Source organism: Carcharodon carcharias (assembly GCF_017639515.1).
Source record: "Carcharodon carcharias isolate sCarCar2 chromosome 37 unlocalized genomic scaffold, sCarCar2.pri SUPER_37_unloc_1, whole genome shotgun sequence".
NCBI lineage: Eukaryota > Metazoa > Chordata > Chondrichthyes > Lamniformes > Lamnidae > Carcharodon > Carcharodon carcharias.
In genome coordinates this window covers 5,541,073-5,558,457 of record NW_024470758.1, presented here as the reverse complement: position 1 = coordinate 5,558,457, position 17,385 = coordinate 5,541,073, and the positions used below count along the sequence as shown (strand labels likewise).

Below are 17,385 nucleotides of genomic sequence, written 5' to 3'. Positions count from 1 at the left end.
TGCTGCTAGGCATGCAAGTAGTCCTGTATTATAGGTACACCAGGTTAACACATTTTTAGGTATACCTGGTGCTGCTCTGAGCATGACCCCCTGCACTCTTCATTGTTCCAGCATTGAACCCCTAACTTGATGATAATGGTACAGTGGAGGCTGTGCCAAGCCATGAGGTGATGGTTTGTGGATGAGTACAATACTGCTGCTGCTGTTGGCTCACTACACCTCAGCCCAGTTTTGAGGTGCTACATCTGTTCAATATCTAGCCCATTTAGCACAGTTGCATTCTTTCTCCAAAATGGTGTTCAACATGGAGGAGTACGGAGTCATCAGCTGAGGGGATGGGGTTGTTGTGGAGTGGTGGTGGTGGGGGTGCCAGATGCCACAAGTGGTAACTATCAGGAGGTTTGCTTGCCCATGTTGGCCTGATGCCAAGAGACTTCATGGGCTCCCGAGTCAAAGTTAAGGACTCCCAGGGCAACTCCCTCCCACCTGTATAGCACAGAGGCACCAGCACTGGTGACAGGACATACCCAGGGATGGTGATGACGGTGTTTGGGACATTGTCTGTAATGTATAATTCCATGAGCATGACAATATCAGGCTGTGGCTTGACTAGTTTGTGGGACATCTCTCCCAAGTTTGGCACAAGCCCCCAGATGTTGGTAAGGAAGTGTTTGGAGGGTTTAAGACTGGGTTTTCCATTATAATTTCCGGTACCAAGGTTCAATGCCAGGTGGTCTATCCAGTTTCATTCCTTTCTCAGCTTTTTAACAGTTTGATCAACTGAGTGGCTTGCTGGGAGTCAACAACATCGCTGTTGGTCTGCAGTCAGGTGTAGGCCAGGCCAGGCCCGGCAGATTTCCTTCCCTAACGGCTATGAGTGAGCCTGATGGGTTTTTACAACAATCGATTCATGGTCACTCTACTTTTTAAAAATCCCAATTTAATTAAATGAATTTAAACTCCACCAGCTGCCGTGGGGGATATGAACCCATGCCCCCAGGGAATTAGACTGGGTCTCTGGATTACTAGCCCAGTAACATTACCACTATTCCACCACCTCCCCATGAGAGTGCATGAGTACTTATCCAGTGGTGATCATATGATCAAGTTCAACTCAATGCTTGAAAGGAAGAAGCATGAAACAGCTAGTAAGTTTCTCATTCTCAGTGAGGCTGAATTCAATGGGAATGAGACAGAGATTGTCCACAGTAAACTGGGCAAATCTTTTCATAAGGAAAAAGACAAATGGTGAGGAGGAACTGTTCACAAATACTTTAACATGGTGCAGAGCCAGCTTCTACCATTAATCTTTGAGAGATCTATTTGCCTAAAAAGACAGCCTTGGACAAGGAAGGAGGCAAGAAACAACATGAAACTCTGCATACATAACTACAAAGAAAGGAGAGATCCTGGTGAAGAGGAAAGATACAAAGAGCAGGAAATGGGAACAAAGCAGATAACAAACTCCAAAAACTCAGTACGATAAAAATGTAATAGATTTCAAAATCAACACACAAACTTTTACAATTATGTTAGGAGAAGGAGAATGATCAGAGCATGTGGGCCAATTGAAAACTGTTAGCGGTGCTGTTGTTAATGAAAATAAGGAAGTTTCAAACATTGTTTCAGTATTTGCAATAGAGGAAGAGGTCAGCATTTCAGGTATTCCAAGGAGTCTATTATTGAATCAGGAAGAAGGACTCAACAAAGTTCACATAAGCAAGATAATAGTAATGAAGAAACTAATGGCACTAACGAGTAACAAAACTCCAAGAGGAGATTGTTTCATTGCAGGGAATTAAAGGAAGGAGTTGAGAACAGAAGTGCTCAAGCTTCTCTCCACTTGGGTACGATTCCCTCAGATTGGAAAATATTGCCTGTCATTCCAACATTTAAGAAAGGAGTCAGAGGGAAACCAGGGAAATGTCGGCCAGTTCGACTAAGCCCTGTTGTCATGAAATTCCGAGAGTTCACTATGAAGAATAGGGAGTCTGAACACCTCGAACTTTTTCAGCTGTTCAGAGAAAGCCGACATGGATTTGTAAAGGGGAGGTCATTCCTGATGAATAGGATTGATTTTTGGGAGAGGTTACTAAAGTAGTTGACAGTGGAATATCTATGGATGTTTTTAATAATGTCACGGATGCTTTAAAGGTGTTTCCCTGAAGTTGCCTATGAACAATATATCTGTATGTTGTGTATATTTCCTTACCCATGGAGTGAGAAATTCAATTGTAAATAAGCCAGCAGAAAAAGCCTTTTTCCTTAAAAAAAATGATTAGTTTATTTTACTCTATTGCTCTGGAATTTACTGAAGAATAGATAAATTTGCTAACACATACACATGTGGATTAGATACAAATGAAGATAGAACAGTACTTATAAAATTGGATCATTTTAGTCCATACTCAGTGCAGGCCTGATATATTTTGAAGTCGAGATGTTGTGCTGTCTAAAATGAAGCTTTTTAAGTTATAGGATTGTCTTGGCAGCTGCAATGGCTTCCACAGTGGAATTGCCAGAGGTTACGTAAACATGTGAGCTTAGTAGCTGGAATCAGGTTTAAAGGGAGCAGAGAAGGTTCTTCTGTTCTGAAGGCATGGCACTTTTAAATGCCAGGTTATTTTACAGCAGACCTGTCCTGTTTTTAGATGCCTTTCTCTGTCTCTCCCTGGAGTTAAGCTGGAGGCAAAGCCATTGAATATTTTAAGGCAAAGTTAGATAGATTCTTGATTGAAAAATGAGTTAAAGGGTATAGGAGGCAGGGAGGAAAGTGGGAGTTGAGGCCAGAATAACATCAGCCATAATCTTATTGCATGGGGGAAGCAGGCTGGAGGGGCTGAATGGCCGATTCCTGCTCCTAATTTGTAAGTTGCTATGTTTGTAATGCCTCCAGTCATTTCCAATCTGGGTCCGTGAAGCTGATGGCAATTAAGAACACATTAATCAGAGTGGAAGGAAATCAGACTCAACCTGGTGTGAGTCAGGTGCTGACTTCAAGCTCCATTGATCTCTTTTTGTGATACCACCATCACCTTATTCCGAGTGTTCGGAAAAGGCTGAATTATTTGCAACAGAAATACTGATTAACCCAGACATCTAAAGATTGCCACAAAATAAATCCCAATTCAATATTAAACATGAAATGATTGAAATAAATTGCTACAGATTTATAATGGCGGTAGCTTCAGAGTCTCATCGACTGAAAGGTTCTTGTTAAATACATTCCCTGAGTGAATTTAAATTGAAACCAGGTTTATAGGTGTGATGCTTTATTCACACATCGAAGGTGAGAGAGATGCTGTAGGGCACACACTATGTCCAGTAGCTGAAAGTGATTAACAGACTGGATTTTGTGTTTAGTGCTCCCGGGAATGTTACTGATACATTTCCTGAATACCAAGGCTAGGACAGGCACTCTGGAAGGTACGGGAAGCTGAGACTTGTCCCTGAAAGTAATTGAAGGGATGATAACTGAAATTATATATATAGTTATAAAGGGGGAAAGACCCAAATATAGAACAGTCAGTAACAGGACATCAATTAGTCTCCACTTAACTTGGAGAAATTAAGGACCCAACATAATGTATTTAAAACTGGATTAATTATTGAATCAATCTCAAAATATTAAACTCCAGGCCAGTTATAGGGGTTATTAACAACAGGACAATTTAAACTCTGACTGTCAGAATGAACATGGTTCAGTCCTGGATGTGATTAACAGCAGCATTGACAGCAGAATCCAACCCCTGCAGTCACATGTGAACTCGCTGATGTTGCAGCAGATTGGATGACTGAGTGAATCCCTTCCCACACACACAGCAGGGGAACAGCCTCTGCCCAGAGTGAGTGAGTTGGTGCTTCCACAGATCATTGCTGCTTTTAAAGCTCTTCTCAGTCCGGACATTGAAAAGGTCTCTGCTCAGTGTAACTAGTTGATGTTCAGTGAAGTTGGATGGCCGAGTGAATCCTTTCCCACACACAGAGCAGATGAATGGCCTCTCCCCAGTGTGAATTCGCTGGTGTGTCAATAGGTTGGATGAACAATTAAATGTCTTCTCACACACAGAGCAGGTGAATGGCCTCTGCCCAGAGTGAGTGAGTTGGTGCTTCCGCAGATCACTGCTGCTTTTAAAGCTCTTCTCAGTCCGGACATTGAAAAGGTCTCTGCTCAGTGTAACTAGTTGATGTTCAGTGAGGTTGGATGGCCGAGTGAATCCTTTCCCACACGCAGAGCAGATGAATGGCCTCTCCCCAGTGTGAATTCGCTGGTGTGTCAATAGGTTGGATGAACAATTAAATGTCTTCTCACACACAGAGCAGGTGAACGGCCTCTCTCCAGAGTGAGTGCGTTGGTGCTTCCGCAGATCATTGCTGCTTTTAAAGCTCTTCTCACAGTCAGGTCATTGAAAAGGCTTCTGCTCAGTGTGAACTACTTGGTGTTGCTGCAGATGGAATAATCGAGGAAATGCTTTCCCACACACGGAGCGGGGGAATGGCCTCTCCCCACTGTGAGTGTGTTGGTGTTCCAGCAGCTGCTTTGTGCTTTTAAAGCTCTTCTTACACACAGGGCACTGAAACGGTCTCTGCTCAGTGTGAACAAGTTGATGTTCAGTGAGCTGGGATGACTGAGTGAATCCCTTCCCACACCTGGAGCAGAAGAATGGCCTCTCCCCAGTGTGAACTCGCTGGTGTGTCAATAGGTTGGATGTAGTTTTGAAACCTTTCTGACACACGGAGCAGATGAACGACCTCTCCCCAGTGTGAACTCGCTGGTGTGTCAATAGGTTGGATGTAGTTTTGAAACCTTTCTGACACACGGAGCAGATGAACGGCCTCTCCCCAGTGTGAACTCGCTGGTGTGCGGATAGATTGGATGTCGTTGTGAATCCTTTCTGACACAGGGAACAGGTGTAAGGCCGGTCCAGAGTGTGACTTCGCTGGTGTTTCAGCAGGGCAGATGAGTGAGTGAATCCCTTCCCACACTCGGAGCAGATGAACGATCTCTCCCCAGTGTGACTGCGTCGATGAGTTTCCAGTAGGGATGGAGATCTGAATCCCTTCCCACAGTCCCCACATTTCCACGGTTTCTCCACAGTGCAGGAGCCCTTGTGTCTCTCCAGGTCGGACATTCAAATGAAGCCTTGTCCATGCACACGTGTGTATGGTTTCTCCCCACTGTGAATTGTGTGATCCTTTTTCAAGCTGTACAACTGGTTAAAGCTACTTCCACAGTCAGTGCACTGGAACACTCTCACTCGGGGGAGGTGTGTGTGTCTCGGTGCTTTTCCAGTCACACTGAAGTATGAAATCTTTTCCCACAGAGAGATCAGACAAATATTTCTCATTCCACTTTCAAAGACCTATCATATTCAGGTTCCGAGGAATGAGTGTTCTGTCTGCAGATGCTCCCCTTCTACCCTGTCAAAGGAGTTTAAAAATCATTAAGTACAGGATAGAAATTCTGAACAATTTAATTTCTCTGGAACATTCTTTCCTCTCTTGTTCCCCCAAAGCTGTAAAACCATGTCCCACACACACTTCCTCCTCCCAGTGCAGAAATCCAACCCATCGCACCAACTCCAGCTATTTTCCTTTTCATCGACTTTTCTCTCCTCCCCTGAAGGTGCTGACTCTGGCTGGGTTCAGTTCTACACTCACTGGTTCCACTATCCTCTCCTGAAGGTGTTGGCTCCATAGAACAATAGAACTATAGGAAAGTTACACCACAGAAAGAAGCCACTCAGCCTTTAGTGCCTGGGCTGGGTGAAAAGAAAAAAACAAGCTGCCCATTCTAATCCCACCTTCCAGCACCCGGCCCATATCCTTGCAGGTTGCAGCACTTTAGATGCAGATCCAGGTACCTTTAAAATGAGCTGAGGGCTTGTGCCTCCACCACCAAACCAGGCAGCAAATTCCAAACATCCCCCACCCTCTGGGTGTAGAAATCTTTCCTCATGTCCCCTCCAATCCTTCAACCAATCACATTAAATCTGTGTCCCCTTGTAATTAGCCTCTCTGCTTGGGGAAACCGAGCATCCCTGTCTACTCTGTCTAGACTCCTTCACTGTCGCTGGGTCAAAATCCTGCAACTCCCTTCCTAACAGCACTGTGGGTCTACATACACCACACGGACAGCAGAGGTTCAAGAAGGCAGCTCACCACCACCTTCTCAAGGGCAAATGGGGATGGGCAACAAATGCTGGTCCAGTCAGCAAAGCCCACATCCCATGAATTAATATACAAAAAACTCCTCAATCTTGTCCACCTCAATCAGGTCATCCTCATCCTCCTCAGGAAAACAATCCCAGTCTCTCCAATCTTTCCTCAAAGCTGCAATTTTCAAGCCCTGGCAATATTCTTGTAAGTCTCCTCTGTGCACTTTCTGGAGGAATTGTTTCCGTCCTGTAATGTGGTGACCAGAATTGTACACAAAATGCCAGCTGTGACCTAACCAGTATTTTATACAATTCCAGCATTACATGCCTGCTTTTGTATTCAATGCCTCATCCAATAAAAGAAAGCATTCGATATGCTTCCTTTTCCCACAGTCATCCTTGTTACTTCCTCAAAAGCATTGATTAAATTAGTAAGACACGACCTTCTCCTAACAAAAGCATGCTGACTCTCTCTGATTAATCCATTCCTTTCTAAGCGAGAGTTTATCCTGTCTCTCAAGATTGATTCTAATAATTTTCCAACCACTGAAGTCAGGCTGACTGGCCTATAATCATTTGGCCTATCCCTTGCACCCTTTTTAAATAACAGTGCAATGTTCACAGACCTCCAATCCTCTGGTACCTTGAATGTATCTAGGGAGAAATGGAAAACTGTCCTCAGAGCATTCGCTATTTCCGTCCTGGCTTCCTTTAACAGCCTGGATACAACCCATCTGGCCCTGGTTATTTATCCAACTTCAAGGATGTCAAACCCTCCAGAACATCCCTCTCCTTCATGAGGACAGAGACAAAGTACTCATTAAGAATCCTGCCTACATCTTCAGCATCAACGCACAAGTTACCATATACACCTCTGATAGGCCCTACTCTTTCCTTAGTTATTCTCTTGCTCATTAAGATCTGTAACTACTCCACACTATCGAGATCAGCTCTCAGCTTCATAACATTTATCTTTCCCCAATTTATAACTTTTACTGCTGTTCTACCTTCATCCTTTTCCATAATCATGCTAAATCTAACTGTAATATGGTCACTATAGCCAAAATGGTCAATCACTGCGACTTCATCCACTTACCCAGCTTCATTTCCTATGGCTAAATCTAGAATTTCACTCCCTTTCACTGGGCTTGTTACATGCCGAATAAAAATGTTCTATTCAATGCAGTTGAAGCATTTTATGTCCTCTGTGCCTATTACACTGTTTGTATCCTAATTGATATTCGGGTAGTTGAAGTCCCCGACTATTATTACCTTACTGTTTTTGCACTCAGAAATGTTCCTACATATTTACTCTTCTAGCTCCATCTCACTATTTGGGGACCTATAGTACATTCCCAGTGGTGTGGCTGCCCCCTTTCATATTTCTGAGCTTAACACATATGGCATGATTTCACAGAATCTCACAGTGCAGAAGAGGCCCTTCATCCAATCGAGTCTGTACCGACACCTGAGAAACACCTGACCTACCTACCTAATCCCATTTACCAGCACCTGGCCCATAGCCTTGAATGTTATGACGTGCCAAGTGCTCATCCAGGTACTATTTAAAGGATGTGAGGCAACCCGCCTCCACGACCCTCCCAATCAGTGCATTCCAGACCGTCACAAGCCTCTGGGTAAAGAAGTTTATCCTCACATTGCCCCTAAACCTCCTGCCCCTCACCTTGAACTTGAGCCCCCTCGTGACTGATCCTTCAACAAAGGGGAACAGCTGCTCCCTATCCACTCTATCCATGCTCCTTATAAACTTGCACACCTCGATCAGGTCGTCCTTCAATCTTCTCTGCTCCAACGAAAACAACCCAAGTCTATCCAACCTCTCTTCATAACTTAAATTTTTCATCCCAGGCAACATCCTGGTGAATCTCCTCTGCTCTCCCTCCAGTGCAATCACGTCCTTCCTATAATATGGTGACCAGAACTGCACACAGTACTCCAGCTGTGGACTCACCAAGGTTCTATACAACTCCAAAATGACATAAAAAGATAAAAACAAAAAACTGTGGATGCTGGAAATCCAAAACAAAAACAGAATTACCTGGAAAAACTCAGCAGGTCTGGCAGCATCAGCGGAGAAGAAAAGAGTTGACGTTTCGAGTCCTCATAACCCTTCAACAGAACTGGGTGAATCCAGGAAGAGGGGTGAAATATAAGCTGGTTTAAGGTGTGTTGGGAGGGGGGGGTGGTCCCATCACATTCTGAGATCCACACTCAGTGCCATGCGCCGCCATATGAACACACTCGACCTCTCCCTCCAGCAGCACCGCCGTACCCTTTTTCAAAGCTGTGCGTGCCCCCAGTTTCATTTTATTCTTCGGCTCATCCGACGCCTCAACAAGAAACTTTTTCTCTTTCTCTCAAGTGCTAAGGAACGCAAGCTCCAACAACTCATGGACACCAACTCCCATCTAGGACCCTCCACCCTGCCTGAACCTCCGTCTTCCTATCCCAACCCCAGCCGTGTATTCACTATACAGCATGAGCTTCCCCTCTCCAACGCTGAACGTTCAGTGCTCAGCAAAGGACTTCGTTTCATACCCTTACACCCTCATCTCAATGAATTTTGGGCTCGGCATGATCCTGAACTCTTCTTCCGCCGTCTTTGTCTCCGGGCTCACTTCTTTGGGCAGGAGTCCTCTCCCCGTTCAATGGATCCTTTTACCAATCTCCAATATTCTCCCTCCACCTGGACCCCTCCCTCTGGATTCTTACCTTCTCTTGATCTTTTCATTGAGAACTGTCGGCGCGACATTGGTCGTCTCAATTTCTCTGCTCCTCTCACCCATTCTAATCTGTCTCTCACTGAACTTACTGCACTCCGTTCTCTCAGGTCCAACCCCAACATTGTCATCAAACCCGCTGACAAGGGTAATGCTGTTGTCTGGCGCTCTGACCTCTACCTCGCGGAGGCTGAGCGTCAACTCACAGACACTTCCTCCTACCTCTCCCTGGACCATGACCCCACCACTGAACATCAAGCCATTGTTTCCAGGACTGTCACTGACCTCATCTCCTCTGGAGATCTTCCTCCCACAGCTTCCAACCTGATAGTCACCCAACCTAGGACGGCCCGCTTCTACCTCCTACCCAAAATCCACAAACAGAACTGTCCCAGTAGACCGATCGTCTCAGCTTGCTCCTGCCCCACGGAACTCATTTCTCGTTATCTTGACTGCCTTCTCTCTCCCCTTGTCCAGTCCCTTCCCACCTACATCCATGATTCCTCTTACACCTTACTTCACATCAACAATTTCCAGTTCCCCGGCCCCAACTGCCTATTCACTATGGACGTCCAATCCCTCTACACCTCCATCCCCCACCAGGATGATCTGAGGGCCATTAGCTTCTTCCTCAAACAGAGCCCCGAGCAATCCCCATCCACCACTACTCTCCTCTGTCTGGCTGACCTTGTTCTCACACTGAACAATTTCTCCTTCAACTCCTCTCACTTCCTCCAATTAAAAGATGTGGCTATGGGTACCAGCTATGTCGGTGTCTTTATGGGGTATGTGGAACATTCCTTGTTCCAGTCCAACTCCGGCCCCCTTCCACAACTCTTTCTCTGGTACATCGATGATTACTTCGGTGCTGCTTCATGCTCTCATCGGGACTTGGAAAAATGTATTAATTTTGCTTCCAATCTCCACCCCTCCATCATTTTCACGTGGTCCATCTCTGACACTTCCCTTCCCTTCCTTGACCTCTCTGTCTCAATCTCTGGTGATAGACTGTCCACCAATATCCATTACAAGCCTACCGACTCCCACAGCTACCTCGACTACAGCTCCTCACACCCCGCTTCCTGTAAGGACTCCATTCCATTGTCTCAGTTCCTTCGCCTCCATCGCATCTGTTCTGATGATGCTACCTTCAAAAACAGTTCCTCTGACATGTCCTCCTTCTTCCTTAACTGAGGTTTTCCACCCACGGTTATTGACAGGGCCCTCAACCATGTCCGGCCCATCTCCCGCGCATCCACCCTCGCCTTCTACTCCCGCCCAGAAACATGATAGGGTCCCCCTTGTCCTCACTTATCACCCCACCAGCCTCTGCATTCAAAGGATCATCCTCCACCATTTCTGCCAAATACAGCATGATGCCACCACCAAACACATCTTCCCTTCATCACCCCCCGGCAGCATTCCGTAGGGATCGTTCCCTCTGGGACACCCTGGTCCACTCCTCCATTACCCCCTACTCCTCAACCCCCACCTATGGCACCTCCCCATGCCCACGCAAAAGATGCAACACCTGCCCCTTCACTTCCTCTCTCCTCACCGTCCAAGGGCCCAAACACTCCTTTCAAGTGAAGCAGCATTTCACTTGCATTTCTCCCAACTTAGTCTACTGCATTCGTTGTTCCCAATGCGGTCTCCTCTACATTGGAGAGACCAAACGTAAACTGGGTGACTGCTTTGCAGAACACCTTCGGTCTGTCCGCAAGAATGACCCAAACCTCCCTGTCGCTTGCCATTTTAACACTCCGCCCTGCTCTCTTGCCCACATGTCTGTCCTTGGCTTGCTGCATTGTTCCAGTGAAGCCCAACGCAAACTGGAGGAACAGCACCTCATCTTCTGACTAGGCACTTAACAGCCTTCCGTACTGAATATTGAATTCAATAACTTTAGATCTTGAACTCCCTCCTCCATCCCCATCCCCTTTCCGTTTCCTCACCCTTCCTTTTATTTTTCCAATAATTTATATAGAATTTTCTTTTCCCACCTATTTCTATTATTTTTAAATCTTTTATGCCCTGCTAGTCTTTCCACCCCACCCCGACTAGAGCTGTACCTTGAGTGCCCTACCATCCATTCTTAATTAGCACATTTGTTTAGATAATATCACTAACATCGACACTTCTGTGTTCTTTTGTTCTTCTGTCTGTGACATCTTTTGATTATCTGCTCCTATCACTGCTTGCTTGTCCCTACAACCACACCACCCCCCTCCACTTCTCTCCCCCCACCCAACACCACCCCCCCCCCCACCCCCAACACACACACACACACACACACCTTAAACCAGCTTATATTTCACCCCTCTCCTTGGATTCACCCAGTTCTGTTGAAGGGTCATGAGGACTCGAAACGTCAACTCTTCTCTGCCGATGCTGCCAGACCTGTTGAGTTTTTTCAGGTAATTCTGTTTTTGTTTCCAACATGACCTCCCTACTTTTGTAATCTATGCCTCGATTGATAAAGGCAAGTGTCCCAAATGCATTTTTCACCAGCCCACTAACCTGCTCCTCTGCCTTCAGAGATCTATGGACACACACGCCATGGTCCATTTGTTCCTCAGAACGTCCTTGTGTCATGCCATTCATTGAATACTTCCTTGTCAAATTACTCCTTCCAAAGTGTATCACCTCACGCTCTTCAGGGTTAAATTCCATCTGCCAGTTATCTGCCCATTTGACCATCCCGTCTATGTCTTCCTGTTGCCCAAGACACTCAACCTCGCTGTTAACCACCCGGCCAATCTTTGTGTCATCCGCAAACTTACTAATCCCCCACATAGTCATCTATGTTGTTTGTATAAATGATGAATAATATGGGACCCAGCACAGATCCCTGTGGTACACCACTGGACATGGTCTTCCAGTCACTGAAGCATCCATCAGTCATCACCCTCTGTCTCCTACAACTAAGCCAATTTTGAATCCACCTCATCAAATTACCCTGCATCTCATGTGCATTTGCCTTCTTTATAAGTCTCCCATGTGGGACCTTGTCAAAGGCTTTGCTGAAATCCATATAAACTACATCAACTGCACTACCCTCATCTACACACCTGGTCACCTCCTCATAAAATTCAATCAAATTTGTTAGGCATGACCTCCCTCTGACAAAGCCATGCTGACTATCCCTGATCAAACCTTGCCTCTCCAAAAGGAGATAAGATTCTCTCCTTCAGACTTTTCTCCAATAGTTTCCCTACTACTGACGCGAGACTCACTGGCCTGCAGTTCCCTGTCTTATCTCTACAACCCTTCAAAAATTGCAAAACCAGATTAGTTGTTCTCCAGTCCTCTGGCACCTCACCTGTGGCCAGAGAGGAATTAAAAATTTGAGTCAGAGTCCTTGTGATCTCCTCCCTTGCCTCCCTCAGCAGTCTGGGACACAAATCATCCAGACCTGGAGATTTGTCCACTTTTAAGCTTGCCAACACCTCCAATACCTTGTCACTCCTTATATCAATTTGTGCAAGAACCTCACAGTCCCTCTCCCTGAGTTCCATACATTCATCCTCATTCTCTTGGGTGAAGACAGAGGTGATGAATTTGTTCAACACTCTACCGATCTCCTCTGGCTCCATCCATAGATTTCCCCCTTGGTCAGTAATAGGCCATACTCTTTCCCTGGTTATCCTCTTCCCATTGATATACTTATAGAATATCTTGGGATTTTACCTACTTTAAATAGCCAGAGCTTTCTCATATCCCCCCCTTTGCTGTGCTAATTGCTTTCTTAAGCTCCACCCTGCACTTTATGTACTCAACTAATGCCTCTGCTGATTTGCTCCCCTTGTACCTGCTAAAAGCCTCTTTTCCTTCTCATCGTATCCTGAATATCTCTCATCATCCATGGTTCTCTGGGCTTGTTACTCCTTCCTATCACCCTAGAGGGAACATGTTGAGCCTGTACCCACCCAATTTCCTTTTTCAATGCCCCCCACTGCTCTTCTGTTGATTTCCCCACAAGTAGCTATTCCCAGTCTACCTTGGCCAGACCCACCTTATTTTACTAAAATCCACTCTACCCCTATCCAAAACATTTTTTTTTTTGCTACTTGTCTATTTTTTGTCCATAACAAGCTTAAATTATACCACGTTGTGATCGCTATCACTAAAATGCTCCCCAAATATCACCCCAACCACCTGTCCGGCTTCATTCCCCAGAATTTGGTCCAGCAATGCACCGTCCCTTGTTGGACCCTCTACAAATTGACCTAAAAAGTTCTCCTGTACACATTCCAAGAAATCCCTCCACTTAACACTATGTCTATCTCAATTAATGTTGGGAAAGTTGAAATCACCTAATATAATTATCCTATTGCTTTTTTTTTTTACACATCTCCGCAAATTGTGCATATATTTGCTCCTCAATTTCCTGCTGACTATCTGGGGGTTTTATAATAAACACCTAACAATATGGCTGCCCCTTTTTTATTCTTAAACTCTGCCCATAAAGCTTCATTTGATGTTCCCTCCAAGATATCATCTCTCCTTACTGCATTAGCTGACTCCTTAACTAATAATGCAATGCCTCCACCTCTTTTACCCCCTCCCCGTCTCGCCTGAAGATTCGATATCCCGAAATGTTGAGCTGAAAATCCTGCCCCTCTCTCAACCACGTCTCTGTGATGGCTATTATATCACAGTTCCATGTGTCAATCTTCACCCTTAACTCATCCGTTTTACCTGCAATACTCCTGGCATTAAGGTATAGGCCATCCAGCCTTGCCTTACTCCCTTGAAACTTAATGCAGCTGTATTCCCTCTGACTTGATTGTTTTACTGTAATATGATGTGTCTCTATTCTGCTAGCGTTCTGTGTCCCCTCCCCCTGCCAAATTAGTTCAAACTCCTCCCAACAGCACTAGCAAACCCTCCCGCAAGGATGTTAGTCCCGCTCAGGTTCAGATGTAGACTGTCCCACTTGTACAGGTCTCACCTTCCCCAGAAACAGTCCCAATGATCCAGGAATCTAAAACCCTCCCTCCTGCACCAACTCTTAAGCCACATATTCGTCTGCATTATTCTCCTATTTCTGTGCTTGTTAGTACATGGCACTGGGAGTAATCCAGAGATTACAACCCAAGAGGTCCTGCTTTTCAGTCTACTGCCTAACTCTCTGAATTCTTGATGCAAGACCTCATCCCTCTTTCTACCTATGTCATTGGTACCAATATGTACCATGACCTCTGCCTTATCACCTTCCCCGTTCAGGATGCCCTGCAGCCATTCAGTGACATCCTGGACCCTGGCACCAGGGAGGCAACACACCATCCTGGAGTCACGTTGACAGCTACAGTAGGACCTATCTGTTCCCTTGACAATAGTATCCCCTATTACTTTTGCTCTTCCTCCCCTCCTGTACAGGTAGGCTGCTTGTGGTGCCAGAAATTTAGCTCTGTCGGCACTCCCTGGAGGAACCAGCACCCTCATCAGCCTCCAAAATGGAATACCAATTTGCAAGCGAGACCCCAGGGGTCTCCTGAACTACCTGCCTGTTTCTCTTGGACTGCCTGGTGGTCACCCATTTCCTTCCTTCCTCAAGTCCCTTCAGCTGTGGTATGACCACCTCTCTAAACGATGCTCTCAGACTCACAGATGCTCCACAGTGTCCCCAGCCGCCATTCCAGCTCTGAAACCCGAGCTTCCAGGAGCTGCAGCTGGATGCACTTCCTGCACACATGCTGGTCCTGGGCACTAGAAATGTTCCCGGCTTCCCACATGGAGCACGAGGAGCACACCACGACTTTGAGCTCTCTTGCCATCCCTTTAAATTAAGCCTTTTAAATCAGTTACTCTAGGGCCCTTCTTTCCTGATCCTCATTACTACAGAATATACAAACTATAAACCACAAAAAGAACTTAAACTATAAGCGATAAAAGTAGTAAATACTTACCCGACCTTACCCACGACTTACCAGTCATTTCTCTCCCTTGTAGCCTCTACTGCTGCAGCAGGGCAAGACCACTCTCTGAAGATTTAAGAAGTTGGAAAGCAGAGAAAAAAATGCAAGAACACCTCTTCCCCTCTGCTCCGAATTCCCACTGTGCACCAAATTGCCAATACCCACACTCACTCTGGCTGTGCCTCACTCAGGATGATGTCTCTCCCCTGCTCGTGTGCAAGCACGATTTGATGAATCATTTTATATTTCATCCCTCCACACAGCAGTAATTGATTATTTAATCAGTAATGTTACCCCACCATACCTTTTTAGGCCCTTCTCTACCCTGCCTGAAAACCCTAAGTACAGGGATGTTGAGTTGCCATTTTTGACCCTCTTTAAGTCAAGTCTCCATTAAAGCAATGATATCATGTTGCCACGTGACTATCTTTTCCCTCAACTCATTGGCTGTTTTGCTAAATTCCTTGCATTTAAATAAATACCTTTTAACTTTGCCAAATCCCTGTGCATTTAACCTTTGCTTCTTCTGTCTTTCAGAGTCACTCGCTAATTTGCTGTCTCCCTCTCTCTGCTCTGAATTTGTCCGACCTGAATCTGCCTTCAGGTTCCCATCCCTCCGCCAACCTAGTTAAAACCCTCCCCAACAACACTAGCAAATATCCCTTAAAGGACACTCGTCCTAGTCCTATTCAGGTGTAGACTGTCTGGTTTGTACAGATCCCACCTTCCCCAGAACCGGTACCAATGCCCCAGAAATCCAAAGCCCTCCCTCCGGCACCATCTCTCCACTCTCTCTGCTGAAGGTGTTGACTCTGACTGGGTTCAGCTCTGTACTCATCAAAAAGCAGAATACGGAAGAGATGATGGAAATCTTAAATTTAAACAGAAAATGTTGGAAAAGAAAACTCAGCAGATTAGGCAGCATCTGTGTCCTGAGAAAAACAGAGTTAGTGTTTCAGCTGTGACCTTTCACCAGGACTGGGAAAAGTGAGAGATGTAATAGGTTCGAAACCAGGGGTGTGTGGGACAAGGACAAAAGGAAGGTTTGTGATCGGGTGGAAGACAGGAGAGGTTGAGTGACAGAAAAGTCAGTCTCCAGGGCCAAAGGGAATGGAGATGGGGCAAGAAAAGAAGCAAAGAAACAAAACCTGTGCCTCGAGCAGCTGAGCTGCGAACTGAAAAAATAAAACGAAACAAGCAAAGGAAACAAAATGAAGAACGGAGTTTACGGTCTGAAATTGTTGAGCTCAATGTTTCATCTCACTGACCTTCAGTCTGCAACAACCATCGGCTTCATGGTGCCGCCCGCCCAGGTCCCTCGCTGCACGTCTGCCGATCCTGGCGGCTCCGATTCGGGCTCTGAGAGCCGCTGAAACTCGGTCACCCCCGGCTGAGCTTCCAGGAGCCACACTGCGCATGCTCCACGCAAACAGGCACCTCCGAAGGCGGAATTTTTCTGCGCCTGCGCTGTGTGGCCTTTCTGATGGCGAGAGGCCGCTTTCGGAGCCGCTGAGCATTCTGGTTATTTCTGTCCGCCATTTCATTCAACAACAACTCAGTCAGAGGCCATTCGACTCAGAGTGTGGGCCCTGTCCCATTCCTCTGATCGTTTCCGATCCACCTGAAAATATTGTCATTTTTGTATTCCAATTCCCTTTTAAATGTACAATTGAATCACCAACTCGCTTGTCATTTAAACTTTCCTGCCCTCTACACTACTTTCAAAACAACAAGACAGCAGGTTATACCAGATATTGTAATGAATAACGACCCACAATCTATTAATAATATGACAATGAATGAACATCCAGCAATAAGTGACCACAAAGTTTTAGTGGCCGACATTCAGTTCGAGGCTTTCAGGCAGCGCATTCCGAATCACCACAACTCACTGTCTTCAAAAAAAATTGCCCAGCTACCACTAAACACTCATGGACTGTATGCTGGAGCCCTTATCTCACAGAATAGTGCAGCTGAGTCGTGATCGGCCTGGAGTCCAGAGATCACTGGATCAAAACCATTCTCAACTATTTGTATACTCATTAACACCAAAAGGTAGCATTTGATGCAACACTCAATCACTTTTATTGACAGAATATTTGTATCAATTTATTACGCCCAGTCAACACTTCAATCTGCAATCTCAAATTGTTTTTATTTACGCAAGGACACAAACTGTAAATGCTGCAAACACACACCAGCTCAGGCTTTCAACTTTCTCTCAACCATTTTCTCCAAAAGACCTGACATAGGCAGCTGCCCTTCTTTTGTTCTCCTGCACTCGAGGATTATCTGAAAAGTAAAAGTTAGTCCCTTAGATGGAAACAGTATAGTGTAGTTTATACATATTTGTCAGAGAATGTCATATCTACCCGATCTCCAAAGTAATTCCACATATTTATTTGAACAGCAGCGTCCTCCCTGTGACAAGTACCATTCAGAAGTACAAGAATGTCATCAAAACGGAGACAGCATTTTCACAAAGACGCAGTTAATAATTATTTGGACAGACATCACCATGCCTTCTTAATCACTGGTTAAAAACATGGAATCCCATCCCCAAAA

At 45.5% G+C, this 17,385-nt stretch overlaps 1 long non-coding RNA gene across 1 annotated transcript; it reads right to left on the bottom strand.

The window, feature by feature from the left end:
* Nucleotides 1-2,258: 2,258 nt before the first annotated feature.
* Nucleotides 2,259-16,235, bottom strand: LOC121274575. Its single transcript, XR_005942270.1, has 2 exons — nt 16,089-16,235; nt 2,259-5,421 (listed from the first exon to the last, which is right to left on the bottom strand). It is a non-coding gene; the product is annotated as an uncharacterized LOC121274575 (long non-coding RNA).
* Between the last annotated feature and the right edge of the window lie 1,150 nt (nt 16,236-17,385).